At 37.3% G+C, this 21454-nt stretch overlaps 1 long non-coding RNA gene across 2 annotated transcripts in view; it reads left to right on the top strand.

Moving 5' to 3' along the window:
- The window catches only part of LOC123330786, a 143508-nt gene that overhangs the window by 8890 nt on the left and 113164 nt on the right, over nt 1-21454 (top strand). The window contains exon 2 of one of the 2 annotated variants that reach the window (XR_006546947.1): nt 85-258. The exons of the other annotated variant lie outside the window; for it this stretch is intronic. This is a non-coding gene — a long non-coding RNA (uncharacterized LOC123330786). Of the gene's footprint in view, nt 1-84; nt 259-21454 lie in introns of those variants that run through there. 2 annotated transcript variants of the gene reach the window in all.

The following is a 21454-nucleotide window of genomic DNA, read 5'->3' as shown; positions in this document are numbered from 1 at the left end:
TTCTCATTAGTTATCTATTTTATGTATATTAATATATATCAATTCCTACCTCCCAATTCATCCCACTCCCTCTTCTCCTCTTAGTGTCCATACATTTGTTCTCTGCATCTGAGTCTCCTGCAAAGAGGTCTCTGCCAACAACTCCAACTGCCGTTTCCCACCACAGGATGATCAACCATTGAGACGATTGATCTCATGTTTCTGCCGTTATTCATCCTGTTCCCTCCTCCAGGAATTTCCTCCCCATGGGTAAAGTTCTTTTGTTGTTAGGAATAAATTTCGGTACCATTTCCTCTGGAGACATTTGCTAATATCTCTTTGTCTTATCATTTATCTGGTTTGCTTTCTCGTCTGCTCTCATAATGTCCTATATATGTTAGCATTTTACCACCCAGAATATAGTTCATGTGTCTCTTTTTAACTAATACACTGAATACAACTAATTCATTGAGTTGTTAGGTTTATAGAATAATTGAGTGGAAAGTAGAGTTCTCATATACCCTCTCACCCTTCCCCCAGTTTGCTTTATTATCAATATCTTTCGTTAGTGTAATATTGATGCATCTATTACAAGTGATGAGCCAATACATTACCAATAGTGTCCATGGTTATATAAGGTCCGTGCTTTGTGTTGTATGTTCTGTTGGTTTTGACTAACATATATATAATTATGTGTATCTACAGGATAATCAGAATAATTGCATTGCCCTAAAAATTTCCTGTTATCTAACCATCACTCTCCCTCCCTTCAAATGAGGCCCTGGCAACCAGTAATTTTTTAACTGTCTCTGTGGTCATATCTCTTCCAGAATGTCATATGGTTAGAATCATGCAGTAAGCTACCTTTTCAGATTGGCTTCTTTCACTTAGCAATATGCATTTAAGATTGCTAAGTGTCTTTTCTTGGCTTACTAAGTCATTTCTTTTTACTGAACAATAGCATTCCAGGTTATGGATGTGACACAATTTGTTTATTCACCCATCTATTGAAAGATGTTTTGATTGCTTCTAAGTTTGGGCAGTTATGAATAAAGTAGCTATAAATATTTATGTGCAGGTTTTTCTGTTGGCATAACTTTTCACTTCTTTTGAGTGAATACCACAAAATATAATTGCTAGGTCATATGGTAAGAGTGTAAGTTTTGTAAGAAATTGACAAACTCTCCCAAAGTGGCTGTACCATTTTGCATTCTCGTTAATGAATGAGAATTTCTGTTGCTCTACACCTCAAACAGTTCTTGGTTCTCTGTGGGTTTGATTTTACCTATTCTCATAGATGTGTAATAGTATCTCATTGTAATCTCAATTTGCAATTTTCAAATGACATGATACTGAGCATCCTTTCATATGCTTAATTGCCATCTGTGTCTTTTTGTCGAGATATCTATTCAAGTCTTTTGTCTATTTTTAATTGGCTTGCTTTCTTATTGATAAGGTTTAAGAGTTCTTTATAGGGCTTCCCTGGGGGCTGAGTGGTAAAGAATCCACCTGCAATGCAGGTGATGCACAGGAGATGCTAGTTCAATCCCTGGGTTTGAAAGATCCTTTGGTGTAGCTTGGTGTAGGAAATGGCAACCTGTTCCAGTATTCTTGCCTGGAAAATTCCATGGACAGAGGAGCCTGACATGTTACAGTCCATGGGGGCTCAAAGAGTCAGACATGACTGAGCATGCATGCATGCAAGAGTTCTTTATATATTTCTTCAAACTAGTCCTTTTTTAGATAGAATTATTGCAGATTTTCTCCCAGTCTGTGACCTGTCTTTCCAATCTCTTAATACTGTCTTTTAGAGAACTGAACTTTTTAGTTTCAATGAAATGTAACATCAGTTTTTCTTTCATAGGTCCTGCTTTTTAGGCATTTTATAACTTAAAAAGTCACCACCATACCCAAGGCCACCTAGATTTCCCCCCATTACCTCCTAGGATTTTTATGGTTTTGCATTTTACATTTAGATCTAGTATTCATTTTGAGCTAATATTTGTTAAGGTATAAGCCATCTGTGTCTAGATTCTTCTTTTTTTTTTTTTTCTTTGCAACTGGTTGTTGCAGCATCATTAGTTAAAAAGATTATTCTTTCTCCATTGAATTCCCTTTGTTTCTTTTTGTCAAATACCAGTTGACTATATTTGCATGGGTCTATTCCCAGCTCATTTTATTTTCCATTAGTGTATTTGTCTGTTCTTTCACCAATACCCTATTTTCTTGATTAATAGACTTTTTAAACTAAGTCTTGAATTTTCATAGTGTTAGTGGTCCAACTTTATTCTTCTACTTCAATTGTTTTTGGCCTTTCTGTATCTTTTGCCTTCACATGAGACTTGACAATTAGTTTGTCAATATCCACAAGATTACTCCCTGGGATTTGCACTGGAATTTACCTGACTCTTCAGCTCAAGCTGGGGAGAACTTTCATTTTGATAATATTGAATCTGCCTTCCATATACATAGAATAGCCTTGTTTCTTTAGATTTTCCTTATTTTCTTTGAGTTTTTTTTTTAATTACCTTATATAGACTTTGAACATATTTTAAGTTTTTGCCTAAATATTTCCTTTTTCTGTGCTAATATGAATGCTACTATGGTAATAATTTTAAATTCCAATAGATCATTGCTAGTATATAAGAAAGCAATGCTTTTTTTAAATATTAAACTTCTATCCTTCCACCTTGGTATAGCTGCTAAATGGTTCAAGTAGATCATTTTTGTTGTAGAATCTTTGGGATTTTTGTACAGTCATGTCATCTGCAAATGAAACATTTATTTCTCCCTTCCACTTCTTTTATCTCAATGCATCTGACAGGTCTTCTGGAACAATACTGAAAAGTGCTGAGAAATGTGTATCTTTGTTTGCTCTTGATCTTTAGGAAGAAAACATCTCGTTTCTCACTATTAACTTTGATATTTGTTTTGTTTTTGTTTTGATGTTATTTAATGAATTAATGGAGTCCCCCTCTAGTCTTAGTTGGCTTAGAGAGTTTTTCATTCTTTAGTATGTTGATACAATGGATTACATAATTTGGCTTTTGAATATTGAACTAGCCTTGCTTGCATACATGGGATAAATACCACTTGGTTTGATGTGCAATTCGTTGTATATATTGTTGGATTCAATCTGTTAATACTATATTGAGGAGTTTTGCACTTATATTCAAGAAAGATATTAGTTTGTAGCTTTCTTGTAACATCTTTAACTGGATTTGGTAATAAGGTAATTCTGTCCACATAGAATGAGTTATAATTATTTCATCTTCTTTTTTTTTTTTGGAAAGTGTAGAAATAAGGTATAATTTCTTCTTTAAATGTTTGGTTGAATTCAACAGTGAATCTATCTGGGCCTGATGCCTCTGTTTTGAAAGGCTATTAATTATTTATTCAATTTAGTAGCTATATTTCTTTGGGGAGATTTTCTATTTCTCCTTGTGTTATTTTTGGTAGAGCATGTCTTCCAAGGACTAAGTCTGTCTCATCTAGGTCATCAAATTTGTGGGCATAGAGTTGTTCATAATATTCCTTTATTTTTCTTTTAAAGTCTATGATATCAAAAGAGATGGTTGATCTTTAATTTCTGACATTAGTTATGTGCATCTTCTCTTTTCTCAATCAAGCTACAGGTTTATCAATTTTATTGATTTTTTTTCCAAGTACCGTCTTTTGGTTCCATTAGTTTTTATTGTTGATTTCCTGTTTCCAAGTTCATTGATTTTCATTCTAATTTTTATTTATTTATTTATTTATTTATTTTTTAACTTTATTGTATTGGTTTTGCCATATATTATTTCTTTCCTCTGCTTTCTTTGAAGCTGCTTTTCTTTTCTCTAGTTTTCCCCAGGTACAAGCTTAGTTTTTACATTTTTCTTCTTTTCTAATACAAGCATTTATTGTTATAAATATTTTAGGTTATTGCAATTATAAATATTGTTATAAATATGAGTTTTAATGCAAATTTTGTGCTTTACTTTAAAATATTTAAAAATATTTCTTGATACTTCTCTTTGACTCATGTTTTAATAAGTGGGTTGTTTACTTTTCAAGCGTTCTGGTGTTTTCCTGTTACTGATTTCTAGGTTTTTCTTCCCACACTTTAAGCATTTCATTCTACTCACTTCTTGTTTGTCTAGTTCTTGAAAAAGAATCCAGTGTTACTTTTACCATTGGACCTTTATACACAAGGTCTATCCCCACCTTGCCACCCCATCTTCTTAAAGATTTTCTCTTTGATCTTCTGAAGTTAGAATATCGTATGTGTATATGTAGATTTTGGGGGGAATATTTTTGCTTGCTCTCTTTAATATCTGGGTTTGTGGTTTGGTATCTATCATTAATTTTGGGAATTTTTTATTCATTATTATTTCTTTAAATATTTATTTTTAATTTTACTTATTTTTATTGAAGTATAGTTAATTTACAATATTGTGTTAGTTTCAACACAAATGTAGTACAAAGTGATTCAGTATACATATATATACACACATAAATATTTACATACACAAACACATATATATGCATACATATATATTTTTCCAGATTCTTTTCCATTATAGATTAGTATAAGATTTTGAGTATAGTTCCCTATGCTATATTTTAAGTCTTTGTTGTTTATTTATTTCATATATAGTATATGTATATATTAATCTCAAAATCAAATATTTATTTTGTTCCTTTCTCTTTTCTCCTGATATTACATTAACACTTCTGTGATTATCTCAGGTTTTATATATTCTATTCTATCTTTTTCATTTTATACTTTTTTGTGTGTTTCCGTCATGGAAGTCTCTATTGACATTTCTTTAAGCTTACTGACTCTCTGCCTGTGTTCAGTATATTAATGAGCCCATCAGAGGCATTCTTCACTTTGGTTCAGTTCAGTTCACTTCAGTCTCTCAGTCCTGTCCGACTCCTTGCAACCCCATGAATTGCAGCACGCCAGGCCTCCCTGTTTGGGAGAAGGCAATGGCACCCCACTCCAGTACTCTTGCCTGGAAAATCCCATGGATGGACGAGCCTGGTGGGCTGCAGTCCATGGGGTCGCTAAGAGTCAGACATGACTGAGCGACTTCACTTTCACTTTTCATTTTCACGCACTGAAGAAGGAAATGGCAACGCACTCCAGTGTTCTTGCTTGGAGAATCCCAGGGACTGGGGAGCCTGGTGGGCTGCCATCTTTGGGGTCGCACAGAGTGGGACATGACTGAAGCAACTTAGCAGTAGCAGTAGTAGCAGACCTCCTTGACCAGCACCAACTCCCGGAGTTCACCCAAAATCTTGTCCATCGAGTTGATGATGCCATCCAGCCATCTCATCCTCTGTCGTCCCCTTCTCCTCCTGCCCCCAATTCCTCCCAGCATCAGAGTCATATCCAATGAGTCAACTCTTTGCATGAGGTGGCCAAAGTATTGGTGTTTCAGCCTCAGCATGAGTCCTTCCAAAGAACACCCAGGATTGGTCTCCATTAGGATGGGCTGGTTGGATCTCCTTGCAGTCCAAGGGACTCTCAAGAGTCTTCTCCAACACCACAGTTCAAAAGCATCAATTCTTCCATGCTCAGCTTTCTCCACAGTCCAACTTTCACATCCATACATGACCACTGGAAAAACCATAGCCTTGACTAACCTTTGTTGGCAAAGTAATGTCTCTGCTTTTGAATATGCTATCTAGGTTGGTCATAACTTTTCTTCCAAGAAGTAAGCATCTTTTAATTTCATGGCTGCAGTCACCATATGCAGTGATTTTGAAGCCTCCAAAAATAAAGTCTGACACTGTTTCCACTGTTTCCCCATCTATTTCCCATGAAGTGATGGGACCATATGCCATGATCTTAGTTTTCTGAATGTTGAGCTTTAAGCCAACTTTTTCACTCTCCTCTTTCACTTTCATCAAAGAGGCTTTTCAGTTCCTCTTCACTTTCTGCCATAAGGGTAGTGTCATCTGCATATCTGAGGTTATTGATATTTCTCCTGGCAGTCTTGATTCCATTTTGTGCTTCTTCCAGCCCAGCGTTTCTCATGATGTACCCTGCATATGTTAAATAAGCAGGGTGATAATATACAGCCTTGGCGGACTCCTTTTCCTATTTAGAACCAGTCTGTTGTTCCATGTCCAGTTCTAACTATTGCTTCCTGACCTGCATATAGGTTTCTCAAGAGACAGGTCAGGTGGTCTGGTACTCCCATCTCTTTCAGAATTCTCCACAGTTGGCTGTGATCTACACAGTTGAAGACTTTGGCATAGTCAATAAAACAGAAATAGGTGTTTTTCTGGAACTCTCTTCCTTTTCGATGATCCAGCGGATATTGGCAATTTGATATCTGGTTCCTCTGCCTTTTCTAAAACCAGCTTGAACATCTGGAAATCCAAGGTTCATGTATTGCTGAAGCCTGGCTTGGAGAATTTTGAGCATTACTTTACTAGCATGTGAGATGAGTGCAATTGTGTGGTAGTTTGAGCACTCTTTGGCATTACCTTTCTTTGGGATTGGAATGAATACTGACCTTTTCCAGTCCTGAGGCCACTGCTGAGTTTTCCAAATGTGCTGGCATTTGAGTGCAGCACTTTCACAGCATCATCTTCCAGGAATTGAAATAGCTCAACTGGAATTCCATCATCTCCTCTAGCTTTGCTTATAGTGATGCTTTCTAAGGCCCATTTGACTTCACATTTCAGGATGTCTGGCTCTACGTGAGTGATCACACCATCATGATTATCTTGGTCATGAAGCTCTTTTTTGTACAGTTCTTCTGTGTATTCTTGCCACCTCTTCTTTATATCTTCTGCTTCTGTTAGGTCCATATCATTTCTGTCCTTTATCGAGCCCATCTTTACCTGAAATGTTCCCTTGGTATCTTTAATTTTCTTGAAGAGATCTCTAGTCTTCCCCATTCTGTTGTTTTCCTCTATTTCTTTGCATTGATCGCTGAGGAAGGCTTTCTTATCTCTTCTTGCTATTCTTTGGAACTCTGCATTCAGATGCTTATATCTTGCCTTTTCTCCTTTGCTTATAGTGTTTTTAATTTCTAGCATTTCCTTTTCTTTCTGAAAATTTCCATCTCTTTGCTTACAGTACCTGTACTCTCTCACATGCTGTCCACTTTTCCTGTTAGAACCCTTAGCATAGTAATTATAGTTGTTTTAAATTCATGATAGGATAATTTCAACATGTCTGTCATATCTAAATCTGATGCTGATGCATGTTCTGTCTCTTCAAATTGTGTTTTAGTGTGTTTTGCAAATTTTTGTTGAAAGTGGAATTAGTATTAGAAAAAGGAACTGAGATAAACCTGCCTTTAATGTAAGGTTTATGTTTGTCTGGTTAGAGGTTGTTGTTGTTGTTCAGTCTCTAAGTCATGTCTGACTCTTTGCAACCCCATGAACTGCAGCATGCCAGGCTTCCCTGTCCTTCACTATCTCCCTGAGTTTGCTCAAACTCCTGTCCATTGAGTCAGTGATGCCATCCAACCATCTCATCCTCTGTCGTCCCCTTCTCCTCCTGCCCCCAATTCCCCCAAATGAGTCAGTTCTTTGCATCAGGTGGACAAAGTATTGCAGCTTTAGCACCAGTCCTTCCAATGAGTATTCAGGCTAGAGCTTAGGCTGTTTGCTGTAGCTGCAGGTATTGGAAGTAAAGTTTCCTGTGATGTCCTCCCCCACTCTTTTTTTTTTTTTTTTGGCCCCTCTGTTTTGTTTTCCTAGAGTGTTCTTTTATAAAGTTCAAGATACATATTTCTCTCAATTGCATCCCCCCATTATTATACAGGAGCTCTACTGATGTGGTTGTAAAGTTGAGTGTTTCTTTTCTCGCACTCAGAAGCCTGAGGTGGATGGAGTTGGTTTTTTCCTTTGCCAGGGTCAGTTGCTGCTGCTAAGTCCCTTCAGTCATGTCCGACTCTGTGCAACCCCATAGGCGGCAGCCCACCAGGCTCCCCTGTCCCTGGGATTCTCCAGGCAAGAATACTGGAGTGGGTTGCCATTTCCTTCTCCAATGCATGGAAGTGAAAAATAAAAGTGAAGTTGCTCAGTCGTGTCCGACTCCCAGCGAACCCAAGGACTGCAGCCTACCAGGCTCCTCCGTCCATGGGATTTTCCAGACAAGAGTACTGGAGTGGGTTGCCACTGCCTTCTCCAAGGTCAGTTAGGCTCTGGTAAAATAGTTTATCTTGAGGGCAGTCCTTGTTAAGAAGAATAGGATATTCTGGGAGTGTTTCAAAATGGCTACTTTTCTCCTGCTGGAAGCATATGTTTATTTTCTCTGACCATTACAGTGAGAACCTGTAGGACTCCTCAAGGTAAAATTCATAAAAGTGCAGGACCTCGCTAAGACTGCACCCTGCCCCTGGAAATTTGCCCACACTGAACCTCCAGCTCTTAGTCAACCACAGCTCTTAGTTATGTTTTTTTAAAACCAGTACAGGTTCCTGTGGAGATTTCTGTTCTGCCAAGTTTTCAGTCATTCTGTCTGCTTATCAGTCCAATTGTGTGGGGAGTGGTTTCCCTTGTGACCTTTATCTTCTGGTAGACTTAAGAGTTGTTGATTTTACAGTCATGTTTTTGCTTATGAGAATCAGTGGTGATTTCCAAGCTCCCTATATGCCTGGTAAGAAACTATATTTCTCTTGTAACTAGTGCCATGGTACCTTTTGAAGGATCATAAATTCGTAAAATGTATGTCAAATAAAATAATTTTCTGTGACCACTTATCACTAATGTCAAATTCCTTAAAATGCAGAGCAATTTCTTTTTGTATCTTCCATATGCCCAGTTTCTAAAAGCATTTTCAGTGAATAATGATTTAACTTGCTTTAAAAGCATGGCTTTGTGGTCTGAACCAGCAGCCTTAGATAGTCTCAAACTTCTTGTACTAAAGAAGAGAATGCACTGAAATAAACCGCTTCATTTTCATTTACTTCACACCATACTTAGAAGAAAGATAGGCACCAGAGAATAATTATGACAACCATGGAAATGGTGAGACACTGAAGGATGTCCTGATAAGCAGATAACTTTTCCCTCTTGAGATGTCTTTACTTAACATTTGTATAGAGCTTTGCAAGGAATAATTCAAACTAAATTCATAAATACAAAGTAAAATAGGTGGAGATAAAGAGTTATTTTATCAGGAAACAGTTTAGATGGTTCTAGTTAGTTTGCAATCTTTCTTTTGCTGCCTAGTCTCATTCTATAAAGACTGGATTCCTAGGGTACAAAATGTCTCTCTTTATGTTTCCTCACCATTTAGCATCCTTATGAGGGGATTCACCACAGAGTTCTTCAAAGGGGAGCAATTCAGCACCCCAGGGCCAGGCCAGCAGCAGCGCTTCCCAAACCATCATCAGGCACTTTTAAGGATGAACAACAGCTCTCCAGGAGGTGTAGTGCAAATCCAGCCCTTTAAACTCATTTACTTTAATTGCGTAACATTTTAAATACTGCACGCCAGTGAGAGGCAGGTGGATCAGCAGGTGCAATGTGGCGATCTGCCAATAATGGCATCAGAAAAACAGTCCCTCACAGAGGCAAGAAGCAAAAGAGACTGAGTGAAGAACTCCTCTGAGCTTAATATCTATTTCATCCAGTAATTGCAGCAGAGGGGAGGATTTCCAAGCAATCTAAACCAAAGCTGTTTTATTCATTTTTAGCTGTGCCTTTTTTTTAACAGGAGAGGTCTCAGAAATAGAATTTTGGTCCAAATTCATCCAAGTCCTTTTTGCATTCATCCTACTGAAACTCATTTATGAGTAAAGATGTTAAAAGAGAAATCATGAAAGCAGATGTTTTCTTTTTAAAGTTTTTTTTTTTTTTTCTTTCTTTCTCTCTCTCTCTTTTTTTTTTTTTTTAGAAAAACCTGAAGCATATCATGCTAAGTTTTATATTGGGGGTATTAATTTGACCCAAGTAAAATTTGAAGGCAAATTGTTAAAGGAATTCATGAGATTAATTACTAAACTAATAATAAACTCTAAACTACATGAACTTTCTATTTTTCCTTTCATTGGCTCTCTTTATATACAAGGAAGAAAAACTGTGCAGATAATGTGTAAAAAGAGTATAAAAATAATTTTAAAACTATTGAAATCAGATATTCATGTAAATTTTCAAATTGATTAGATATAGAGTCCACAATTCTGTGTTCATTTATCTATCTTTTTGTTTATAAAAACAGGAAATTCATGATGATATTTTTTTTAATCACAGACATTAGTAATTAAGTTTTTAAATAGTTTGACCAAATTGAGTTTTGAAGATAAAGGGATGATGAGTGGAGAGAAGTGAATGCTTTGTTACCATCTCTATTTCAGGCTTCCTTTTTGCCAAAGTGCAACTCTGTTGAAGTTTATACAGATGTGGCAGTTAAAGTGTAATCTTATAAGATATCCTCAGCAGTAGCTGAAAACAATTCAGAGTAAGACAGAGAACAGTGTGGAGATTCCTTAAAAAACTGGAAATAGAACCGCCTTATGATTCAGCAATCCCACTGCTGGGCATACACGCTGAGGAAACCAGAAGGGAAAGAGACACGTGTACCCCAATGTTCATCACAGCACTGTTTATAATAGCCAGGACATGGAAGCAACCTAGATGTCCATCAGCAGATGAATGGATAAGAAAGCTGTGGTACATATACACAATGGAGTATTACTCAGCCATTAAAAAGAATACATTTGAATCAGTTCTAATGAGGTGGATGAAACTGGAGCCTATTATACAGAGTGAAGTAAGCCAGAAAGAAAAACACCAATACAGTATACTAACGCATATATATGGAATTTAGAAAGATGGTAACAATAACCCTGTGTACGAGACAGCAAAAGAGACACTGATGTATAGAAAAGTCTTATGGACTCTGTGGGAGAGGGAGAGGGTGGGAAGATTTGGGAGAATGGCATTGAAACATGTAAAATATCATGTATGAAACGAATTGCCAGTCCAGGTTCGATGCACGATACTGGATGCTTGGGGCTAGTGCACTGGGATGACCCAGAGGGATGGTATGGGGAGAGAGGAGGGAGGAGGGTTCAGGATGGGGAACACATGTATACCTGTGGCGGATTCATTTTGATATTTGTCAAAACTAATACAATTATGTAAAGTTTAAAAATAAAATAAAATTAAAAAAAAAGAGGAGGAAAACGGAGGTGTAGAGTTACTACAATTTTAAGATCTATTTGTCAGGCCCTGTGGTTTATCTGTTTCACCTATGTATTCTGAAGGCAGATGCTATTCATTCTACTTTTCCTTTGTGTTAACTGAGGCTAAGCCAGACGGCCATTGGGTGGTGTAGAACAGTTTCCAATAATTTCATCTTTATGCCTCAGTGAGCTATTTGCTTGGTACACATGCTTTGAAAATATATCAATAATTTAGGGATTATGTGATAGGCATTGAGGGTTTTCTTTCATATTTATTGTACTACCAAGACAATGGCAGTAATGAAACCCCTAAAAATAGAGAGGCCTGTAAAAAACTATAAATGGTAATATTCAGAGCCCTGCCTACATGTAAGTTATAAAGAGGGTGTAGACAGCTATACCTTCTCTAATTTCTGTCTGTTACTTCTATGGTATCACTTGATAAGTCAAGAAATACCTTCCATTTAAATACCTTCATCTCTAATACTGTACAAGCTTTTATTTTTCCCCTGATCACCATGCAGTCCACTATTTTCTATTAACTTACATTCACCCAATTCATAACTCACCCTTTCATATCATTAATCAGGGTATCCTTTCAATCATGGCAGTACACAGGGAAGAGTGCAGGCGAAACAGGGATGTAAGAATATATCTATTTCACACCAAAATAAAAGTGAGATCAGAAAATAAACTTGCATCATAAAAAAACTTTACATGGCATAATGTCCTCCCAATCTGCTGATCCCCATAACCAGTAATTAGAATTGCAATTTACATCATTCTTCTAAAAAGACATCTAGATTAGCTTACTCTTTTGCTTTTGATGTTGAAAACTTTCTGATGATATTTAAGTATCTGTCCTCTCTGCCCCAGCACTCATAGTACCCTGAATAATCTTATTGGCAGCAGTAGGAGGCCTGAAGCCAAGTCAGGCAGATGCAGGAAAGAACACTCCTGATTGCTGATGAGGCCTCCTGGAACCACAAATCTGTTATGTAGGGATTTGAGGATTCTTACCAGATATCAGGTGAAAACAAATGACTGGATTAAAGTTTGTGATGTTCTGTCATTTGAATAGTGAGAACTTGGTTAAATGATTAGTCTGTGGATTAGTCAGACTGTAGCTGCCATCCCAACATTATGTTACAGAACCAAGTAGGGTCTACTTACCCTCACGCAGTAAAGCCAATGTATCGACACTGGGGTGTGGAGAAAGAAAGCGCAGCATCTATTGCAGGGCTTTAAGCAAGGAGTTAGGGCAGCTAGAGCTTAAAAGACCTGAACTCCCTAAAGGCTTTTAGGGAAAAGTATATAAAAACAGGATGAGGAAGGGGGCTTGTGAAGTGTGTGATCGGCTCATGGACACTTTTCTGATTGGCTGGTGGTGAGGTAACTGGGAGTCAACATCATTAATCTTCTGGTTCAGTCTGGGGGGTCTACATGCTTGTGGGTGGCATGGAGTTAACTTCTTTCTTTTGGTAGGGGTTTCAGTCTCTACAAAACAACTAGAGACATGGCTCCAAATTTTATCTGTAGTCCTTGAGGAGGAACTCAAGGTACTTGATTTTGTTTAATGGCTAAAGTATTATTATTTTCACTTTCTTGACTGTTTTCCTTTCTTTCTGGATTTTCTCACTTCTCTGATTAAATTTATTACCTTTCTACAGACAAAAGGCAGGTGGAGGACATGAGGTTGGAGGTAGTCCTATTCTGGGAGGCCCTATAGGGTCCTGCTCAGTTACACTAGACTTTTTAAAACTTATTTTATTCCTTTAAGAAGGTTAAAAAAAAGAAAAAACAAAAGTAAAAATAATCAGCCTACTTTTTCATTAATAGATGTTCTGGATAAAAAAAGAACTAAAACCAATATTGATGTCTAATATGGATTCGATATATTAGATTTTTAATTTCATTGAATGACAGGGTGTTGAAATATTCATGTGGTAGAAATCATTAGTCACATTTCCTGGTAGGTGAGAGAAGTGGTATGGTATAATTTCTGTCTTTATTCTATTGAACAACAGAATTTGTCTCAACACAGGAGATGCAGACGAAGTCAAAAAAGTTAGGTTGATCTCCAGTACAATGGCCAAAGTTACCAGGCATAAAGCATGTATAAATCTAGGATTGCAGAAGGAAAGAGTATGATAGGAATGAGATAGAGAAAATGAGTTTTAAGAAATATAGGGAAACATTTTTTTGTTTGCATTCAACTTATAATGAGTTATTGACTATGCCAAAGGCTTTGACTTTGTGGATCACAATAAACTGTGGAAAAATCTGAAGAAGATGGGAATACCAGACCACCTGATCTGCCTCTTAAGAAACCTGTATGCATGTCAGGAAGCAACAGTTAGAACTGGACATGGAACAACAGACTGGTTCCAAATAGGAAAAGGAGTACCTCAAGGCTGTATATTGTCACCCTGCTTATTTAACTTATACATCATGAGAAACGCTGGGCTGGAAGAAGCACAAGCTGGAATCAAAATTGCTGAGAGAAATATCAATAACCTCAGATATGCAGATGACACCACCCTAATGGCAGAAAGTGAAGAGGAAGTAAAAAGCCTCTTGATGAAAGTGAAAGAGGAGAGTGAAAAAGTTGGCTTAAAGCTCAACATTTAGAAAACGAAGATCATGGCATCCGGTCCCATCACTTCATGGGAAATAGATGGGGAAGCAGTGTCAGACTTTAGTTTGGGGGGCTCCAAAATCACTGCAGATGGTGATTGCAGCCATGAAATTAAAAGACGCTTCTTGGAAGGAAAGCTATGACCAACCTAGATAGCATATTCAAAAGCAGAGACATGTAAAATATCATGTATGAAATGAGTTGCCAGTCCAGGTTCGATGCACGATACTGGATGCTTGGGGCTGGTGCACTGGGACGACCCAGAGGGATGGAATGGGGAGGGAGGAGGGAGGAGGGTTCAGGATGGGGAACACATGTAAACCTGTGGCGGATTCATTTTGATATTTGGCAAATCTAATACAGTTATGTAAAGTTTAAAAATAAAATAAAATTAAAAAAAAAAAAAAAACAAAAGCAGAGACATTACTTTGCCAACAAAGGTCTGTCTAGTCAAGGCTATGGTTTTTCCTGTGGTCATGTATGGATGTGAGAGTTGGACTGTGAAGAAAGCTGAGCACCAAAGAATTGATGCTTTTGAACCATGGTGTTGGAGAAGACTCTTGAGAGTCCCTTGAACTGCAAGGAGATCCAACCAATCCATCCTAAGGGAGATCAGTCCTGGGTGCTCATTGGAAGGACTGATGTTGAAGCTGAAACTCCAATACTTTTGGCCACCTGATGTGAAGAGCTGACTCATTGGAAAAGACTCCGATGCTGGGAAAGATTGAAGGCAGGAGGAGACGGGGAGGACAGAGGATGGGATGGTTGGATGACATCACTAACTCAAGGACATGGGTTTGAGTGAACTCTGGGAGTTGGTGATGGACAGGGAGGCCTGGCGTGCTGCAGTTCATGGGGTTGCAGAGAGTCGGACAGGACTGAGCAACTGAACTGAACTAAGTCTTCATTACAAAGAAAATCAATGATCATATGTTGAAGATTTTCAAAATGTGATTTCTGTGTTTTTGATATATAATTAGCATACAACACTATTAGTTTCAGATGTACAGCATAATGATTCAGTGTGTATATATATTATGAAATGATCACTACAATAAGGCTGGTTAATACCCATCACCATGGGTGTTTCCTTCACTGTTTGGCTGCTGCTGCTAAGTCACTTCAGTCTTTTCCGACTCTGTGCGACCCCATAGATGGCAGCCCACCAGGCTCCACCTTTCCTGGGCTTCTCCAGGCAAGAACACTGGGGTGGGTTGCCATTTCCTTCTCTGCCTTCACTGCACAGTAGCTCTTTATATTGATGTAATCCCTTTTGTTTGTTTTTGCTTTTCTTGCCCTTGCTTTTGGTGTCATGTCCAAAAAAATCATTACCAAGACCAATATGAAGGAGGTTTGCCCCATGATTTTTCTAAGAATTTTATGGTTAGGCTTTATGTTCAAGTCTTTAACCTATTTTTTGTTATCTGCATATGGTACAAGATAGTGATTCAGTTTCATCCTTTTGGAAATGGCTGTCCAGTTTCTCTGGCATCATTTATTGAGAAAATATCCTTTAAAGGGTCTTTAAATATAAATTTTATCAAATGTCTTTTTTTTCATATGCAAAGAAAACTAGTATTTTTTTTTCTATTTGATGGGTTTGCTTTTCTACATTAATTTTTCTATTTTGAATTGTTCTTTCATTTTTAGGGTAAATATATTTTAATACTGATTCACTGTATTTCTCAGTGAGGAAAACAATGCAAATTTAATTTTTTAAAATTATTGCCAATTTAAATTTACTAATATTTTATTTTTTCCAATTTAAGTCAACTAGTATTTTATTTTTTAAATATGTGAAAATTTTAAATTTACTAGTGTTATATTGAATTATTGCCAATGTTAGTTTTCCAGTATTTTATTTTTTTAAACATGTGCATATTTTTATTTATTCTTAGATAGTATAAATTGTCTGTTCATTTGTGTATATTTTATCTGTTTTGAGTATCAGTTTGTTATTTGCAGAACTATTTAGCAGCATAATATTTCTTTTTTTATATTTTGGAACTCTTTACATATCTTGATCTTTTTTTTTTTTTAAATTTTATTTTATTTTTAGACTTTACATAATTGGATTAGTTTTGCCAAATATCAAAATGAATCCGCCACAGGTATACATGTGTTCCCCATCCTGAACCCTCCTCCCTCCTCCCTCCCCATTCCATCCCTCTGGGTCGTCCCAGTGTACCAGCCCCAAGAATCCAGTATCGTGCATCGTCTATTCCTTAGATGTGTAAAACAATTTACAAATAACTAACAAGGCTGACTTGTTTTTCCATTAATTTATCCTTAGGTTTAATTATTCATAAAATATGTTAAGGTAAGACAACACATCAGAAACCAAAGAGAAATATCATTCTTGACTTTAAGGAATTGCAGTTTGTGAAAAACATAAGATCAAATGCAATCTAATGTCCTGGTTACTTTGATAGCATTTTAAAAAATAATGTGAAAGATAAAGAGGAGATGAGATGGACAACATACAAATCATTGGGATGCCTCGAGGTTACGTGCTTCTTGACGTGATGGAGTATAAAATACATAGAACTATCTATATAGTTGACTTCCCTGGTGGCTCAGATGGTAAAGAATCTGCCTGCAATGCAGGAGACCTGGGTTTGATCCCAGGTCAGGAGGATTCCCCTGGAGAAGAAAATGGCAACCCACTCCAGTATTCTTGCCTGGAGAATTCATGGACAGAGGACTCTGGCAGGCTACAGTCCATGGGGTCACAAAGAGTCAGACTGTGTAGTAGTCTTATTTTTTCAAAGAACAGACCCTTATTCTCACTATCCCCACAACAATAGGTTGAATGAAGGATAAAGGAACAAGTTGAACAACAAAATAAGGAATCAGTCACCAAAATCCAGAATGTGAGACATTCTTGTGTTCAGATGATCTTAAAATCAGTTCTTAAAAATTATGGCATTAAAGGAAAGAAATATTGGAGGAAGGTGGTCAAAGTACAAACTTCCATTTATAAGTAAGTACTAGGAATGTAATGTACAGTATGATAACTATAGAGAATACCACTGTGTGATATATAGGAAACATAAAAGGAGTAGATCCTAAGGTTTCTCATGACAAGAAAATAGGCTTTTTTTTTCTTTTATTTTTATCCTGTCTATATGAGATAATGGATGTTAGCCGAATCTACTGTAGTAATCCTTTCACAATATAGTAAATCAAATCACTGTATTGTACACTTTAAGTTTCTATAGTGATTATAAAATAAATAAAACTGGGAAAAAATCTCAATAAAGCTCAATAAAACTGGAAAAAGAAAAGCCCTAAAAAAGGATGGGATTGTTATGGAGCAAAGGACACAAAAACAGGTAAAGAAAATGCAGTATATATATATATATATATATATATATATATATATATATACCTTGTTTGATCCTAATTTAAATAAATCAGTTATAAAGAGACATTTGTTAGGCAAGCTTGAAAATTTGAATATAGTCTGTAGTAGATGATTTTAATAAATTAATTTTGGCAAGTGTGATAGTATTAAGGTTATATTTTATGTGCCCTTAGAAGTATTTACCTAAAAATTTAACGTAAAAAAAAAAAGTTGCTTTGGATTTTCTTTAAGATAGAAAATTACATTTGGCAAAACTAATACAATTTTGTAAAGTTTAAAAATAAAATAAAATTTAAAAAAAAGAAAATTACAGCAATGATACAGAGATAAAATTGGCAAAATAAAATATTTATTGGGACTGTATAATGAGTACATCAGGATTCATTATACTGTGTTCTCATTTTTTTGATACTTGAAATTTCGTGAGATAAAATATTTTAAAATACTAAAAGACCTGAGGCAAATATAAATCTCTAATCTGAAATTATAAAGAAGAATTTCCTCATGGTGTTCAAAATATTGTTTATGTAAATGGACATTCTTTTGTAACCTGCTAAAATGCAAGCTGTGCTATTTAGAATCAATGATTATGTGCCATCTGAAAATAATCTTTGAAAAGACACTATAAGGCATTATACAAACAACATTCAAAAGACCTTATTCAGGACTCTTGATTATAAAATGCAATTTTGTTAAATTATCACAAAGAGAGAAAGGACATAACAATAGGACAGCTGTTTTCTCCCCACTAGCATGAACAGATTTTTTTTTTCTTATTTTTCAGAGAAAGGATATAAAAAGTGGTACCTAAATATTAGTATACCTTTCTGGGTAGCTGAGAACTTCCATCTGAAAATGATTGCTGTTGTTGTTCAGTCACTCAGTTGTGTCCAACTCTTTGCAACACCATGGCCTGTAGCATGCCAGGCTTCCCTGTCCTTCACTGTCTCCTGGAGTTGGCTAAGACTTATGTTCATTGAGTCAATGATGCCATCCAATCATCTCATCTTCTCTTGCCTCCTTCTCCCCCTGCCCTCAATCCTTCCCAGCATCAGGGTCTTTTCCAGCAATTGGGCTCTTTGCATCCCGTTGCCAAAGTATTGGAGCTTCAGTTTAGCACCAGACCTTCCAATGAATATTCAGGGTGATTTCCTTTAGAAATTACTGGTTTGGTCTCCTTGCTGTCCAAAGGACTCTCAAGAGTCTTCTCCAGCACTACAGTTCAAAAGCATCAATTCTTCAGCTCTCAGCCTTCTTTATGATCCAACTCTTGCATCCATACATGACTACTGGAAAAACCACAGTTTTGACTATACTGACCTTTGCTGACAAAGTGATGTCTCTGCTTTTTAATATGCTGTCTAAGTTTGTCAAAGGTTTTCTTCCAAGAAGCAAGTGTCTTTTAATTTCCTGGCTGCAGTCACCATCTGCAGTGATTTTGGAGCCCAAGAAAATCTGTCACTCTCCACTGCTTCCTCATCTCTTTGCCATGAAGTGATGGGACCTCACGCCATTATCTTGGTTTTTTTAAATGTTGAGTTTTAAGCCAGCTTTTTCACTCTCCTCTTTCATTTTCATCAAGAGGCTCTTAGTTCCTCTTTGCTTTCTGTATTAGGTAAAATCTGCATATCTGAGGTTATTGATATTTCTCCCAGCAATCTTGATTCATGCATGAGCTTCATCCAGCCTGGGATGTGCTCAGTGTATAAGTTAAATAAGCAGGGTGACAATATACAGCCTTGACATACTACTTTTCCAATTTGGAACCATTCTGTTGTTCCATGTCCGTTTCTAACTGTTGCTTCTTGACCTGCTTACAGATTTCACAGGAGGCAGGTAAAGTGGTCTGGTATTCCCATCTCTCTAAGAATTTCCCACAGCTTGTTGTGATACACACAGTCAAAGGTTTTGGTGGAGTGAATGAAGCAGATTTTTTTTCTGGAATCCCCGTGCTTACTTTTTCTATGATCCAACAGATGTTGGCAATTTGATCTCTGCCTTTTCTAAATCCAGCTTGTGCGTCTGGCAGTTCTCAGTTCATGTACAGTGGAAGCCTAGCCTGAAGGATCTTGAGCATATCCTTGCTAGCATGTGAGTTGAGTGTAGTTGTGCGGTAGTTTGAACATTCTTTGGCATTGCCCTTTCTGTGGGATTGGAATGAAAACTGACATTTTCTGAAAATGGTAAAGACAAAAAAGTAAAGCTTCAAATGTATAGATATACAGTCCATATTGAAAGTGAGATTGTTAGTCGCTCTGCTGCTGCTACTGCTAAGTCGCTTCAGTCGTGTCCGACTCTGTGTGACCCCATAGACAGCAGCCCATCAGGCTCCCCTGTCCCTGGGATTCTCCAGGCAAGAACACTGGAGTGGGTTGCCATTTCCTTCTCCAATGCATCCAGCTCTTCGCGACTCCATGGACTGCAGCCTGCCAGGCTCCTCTGTCTGTCCATGGGATTCTCCAGGCAAGAATACTGGAATGGGTTGCCATTTCCTCCTCCAGAGAATTTTCCCAACCCAGGGATCGAACCCAGGTCTCCTGCATTGCAGGCAGATTCTTTACCATCACATACAAAAGAATAATTTGGGTTATCACGTCCAGGAGAAAAAGCACATCCAGCAACTGTGCAAAAATAAACCACCTTCTGAAAAGCAACTGCCAATGTACATGTTTCTATGAATTTTTTTCCTGTGTAATCAGTAAATTTATATTAACTTCTGCTACCACCAAGTGAAGAGATGACTGGGAATCTTCTCCCTAATACAAGACAGAAAAGACTTCCTGCACCATGAATCTTCTCTTGGCTGTTGAGGGGCACTTTGGAAAGTGTGAAAGAGTTTGAAAATGGCCATCAATTTTGTCTGCCATCCATTTTCATTGGAAAGTTGGCATTCCTGGGACAGCAAGGGGAGTCAAGAAAAAGGAGAAAAAAATAGCCCAACTCATTAAAAGAAAAGATGAATGAGATGGATTGTTTAGATTGATGATGAAACACACTTTGACCCAATATACAGTTGACAGAAGTAAAATCTCCATTTTTTTTAAAAACAATTTCTACCAGAGCTGACTTTTCCATATGAAATTTCCCTAAACAGTTTCATAAAATATTGTAAATTGACACATTCCTTTTTGTAAAAGTTCCAGAAAAGTCTTGCAATTACTAGGCAAGTTGTCCTACCATAGAATTATTTCAAAGAGTTTAATGAAAGACACTCTGGCAAGTAAATGGAATCTGCTTATCTTTCCCGAATCATCCGTTCAGAGAACCAGGCAGGCATCAGAGATGTAAAGTTTAATAGGAGCGCAAACAGCAGGACATATATCAAGCTTCTGCTGCTGCTTCTGTCCTGCTTTTAGGACAATCTTTCAGGTTTTAATCCATGAAACACTAAATTTAGGGTAAATAAGTCAGACATGACTGAGCAACTAACACTTTATCTTTTTTTTTTTTAATTTTTTTTTTAATTTTTTAAAATTTTATTTTATTTTTAAACTTTACATAACTGTATTAGTTTTGCCAAATATCAAAATGAATCCGCCACAGGTATACATGTGTTCCCCATCCTGAACCCTCCTCCCTCCTCCCTCCCCATTCCATCCCTCTGGGTCGTCCCAGTGCACCAGCCCCAAGCATCCTTCAAAATAAAAAGGATGAGGCTTTCTTGTCTGAAACACTGTGAAACCTCAGTGAGTCCAGTGCCTCCCACAGAGCAGAGCACCTTCTGACACAGCCAGAGCTCATGAGTCCCCAGACTCATCAGTAGGACTCTGCATCCAATTACATAGTCCTCAGTCCTCGAACAAAGGAAGGGGTGGAGGGAAAGGCCACAGTGCACGGAGTGACCCCACAGGCAGCTACCCTCCTGCTCACAGCCTGTGGTTTTGCTTTGTGCCAACCTCACAGCAGGGCCCAGCAATTTTTCTCCTGAAAAAGGAAATCTACTCCGGAAAAGCACTAGGATGCAAAGTTGACTCTACAGATGATTCTTGGGAACACAGAAGAGAGCTTCTGCCATATACTAGAAAGCAGACCGCCTAGCAAAGCCTCTCACTGGAGGTTTGCATTTTCCCCCACATGATTCTTTTATGAGTAGTCACTAGCCCGCTCTCTTTCCTTCCTGAATATTCCCCATAAAACAACATCCTTAGCCTTCCTTTTTCTAACTAGACCTATTGGAGGACTTACAGGCCCTGAAGGCCCAATTCAGAACTGGTTTATCAAATCGCTCCTCTAATGAACTCCTCTAACTGCCTAGAGGGAATCTACTGCAAAGAAAATTCAGTTTTGTTTGTCATTATCTTTGCATCCTGGAATGTGAAATGAGCA

Source organism: Bubalus bubalis, chromosome 20, assembly GCF_019923935.1.
Source record: "Bubalus bubalis isolate 160015118507 breed Murrah chromosome 20, NDDB_SH_1, whole genome shotgun sequence".
NCBI classification, from domain to species: Eukaryota; Metazoa; Chordata; class Mammalia; order Artiodactyla; family Bovidae; genus Bubalus; species Bubalus bubalis.
This window is presented reverse-complemented; position numbering and strand designations above follow the sequence as displayed.